This window comes from Myodes glareolus, chromosome 17, assembly GCF_982192425.1.
Source record: "Myodes glareolus chromosome 17, mMyoGla1.1, whole genome shotgun sequence".
Classification (NCBI taxonomy): domain Eukaryota; kingdom Metazoa; phylum Chordata; class Mammalia; order Rodentia; family Cricetidae; genus Myodes; species Myodes glareolus.
The window spans coordinates 13,565,156-13,567,298 of NC_142042.1; positions in this window are offsets into that span (position 1 = coordinate 13,565,156).

Here is a 2,143-nt window from a genome sequence, read left to right on the forward strand (position 1 = left end):
TGAGGCTTTAAGAATGAAAAACATTATTCTGAAATATGTGCACCATACAATTTTATTCTATTTCAAAGGAGAGGTCATGGAAGAATAGGCATTTAGGAATAACTAGCAAAGTCGGCCCTCTAATTAAATCAACTGTCTATAATAGCGTCTTCATCAAGGGCAGAGGAAGGAGACAGCAGAGATAACAGGGAAGAAAGACCTTGGAAAGTTGCTTTTCCTTTTTTTAAAAAAATATTATTGAATAGTAATATCATTTCACTTCTAAATTCAAGAACCCAAAACTTTATTGAATAAATATAATAATATAAATGAAGGTTTGGGTTTATAACCAGGATTAACTAAGAATGATTTTGCTACATTTGGGGACATGTTGTTGACGAAATGTGGGGGCATAGGATAAATAAAAATAGGAAAGAGAAGGCATGAGGCCAGGAGTGAGAGGTACAGCGGTATGGAAAAACAGCCAGGGATTCTCTCTGCCCCAGCTCTGAATTCTTGTTACTGTCCAGGTTTGCCTTTGCTGTCTGAGTTTCCAGTCCCTAAATCTCCAAAACTAGAAGCCTGGTGGCCTCATCAGCCCAGGTTCCAGAGTGGATTGAGTCCTTCTGCCCTGTGCTGCCACTACATCTGATAGCCTGGACTTTGTTTCTCTGTGGCTTCAGATTGGACTGGTGAAATACAGAGATGGGGCTGTGAGTGAGGGGCTCGAGGTCTCAGATGGTTTTATTTTTAGATGGGAAGACAGAGAACCAGGGTGGATCAAGAGGATGTGCTGGAGGGTGGCAGCGCTGGATCAGTGTAGAGTTGGGCTATCAGCTAATCCACCGCTTGGCTACTGAAGAAGCCATGAGAGTGTCAGGAGATACCTCACCCTTCCACGGTCATCAGCAGGAGGGAGCCACTTGTGTTTGATGTATGCTCGAATCCCAGTATCCAAGAAGGTGACAGAAGGGTAGGGAATCGGAGCCAGACTAGACCATATAGCAAGACTCTGTCTCAGAAAACTAAAATATATGAAAAGGAAAGAAAGAACTTGCTTTATCTCTTGTTTTTCTCCCCCATTTTCTGCGAGCAAGTGTAAACAAGCACATCTGACTTCCGTCTAGAATTTAGCAACGTGGTAGAGGCAAAAGGTAGGATGTAACGTTAACACACATGCAGGGCAGAGTGGTCTCATGAGATGGGAAGGGTAAACAGTACTCAGTAACAAGAAAGATGCAGTAAAGAGAGGAAAATTGTGAATTAGAGACCCCAGGCACCAACAGCACAGAGCTGTGTGGTGCGGGAGAATTGTCTGTAATCTGTCAATTATATTTTAAATAAATGTTGATTGGCCAGGCAGGAAGTATAGGTGGGAAAACCAAACAGGAAGTAGAGGTGATGCAATGAGAACAGGAGAATTCTGGGAAGCAGGAAGCTCTCTCCACCACTCCTGCCTAGATCACCGAAGAAGCAACATGTGAGCTGACATCTGGGAAAGGTACTGAGACACATGGCTAACACAGACAAGAATTGTAGGTTACCGTAAGATATAAGAATTAGTTAATAAGAAGACTGAGCTAATGGGCCAATCAGTTTATAACCTTATGGAGTTCTGTGTGTGATTTTCGTTGGGGTTTGCTGGCTGTGGGGTACTGGGTGGGACAGATACCCTAACAAGCAGGTCCCTCATACTACAGCTGTGGTAAAGTTCCTGTTGATCATTAATAAATGAAAAAAAAACCAGAAACAGAAAATTGGAACAAGGAGAAAGAGGAAGCAATAAACATTAGTCACTGGCTGTATTCCATGTGAATAATGATACCATTAAAGATTTGACCTGAGATTACAAGAGGAGGAAAAATATGAGCTAGACTTTCAGTTATCTGATTGGGGTAGAGAAGTCTGGGAAATGAGAGCAATACAGGCAAACAGAATAGTCTTTAAATGCCAGAATGGTGCTGGTTATACAGTAGCTAGAACTGTGTTCTAGGGATCAAAGCCCTCTCACTTTTCCCCCAGCTTTTAGTGGTAGCAAAGAGAGATTAAATTTCAAAGGAAGCTAGGCAAAAGTAGCAAATGATGGCTTCTTGGAGACCACAGACAGAGCACACGCCAAGCACCAGAGAGGCCCTACTGAGCAGAAACTGCCATGCCTGCATGT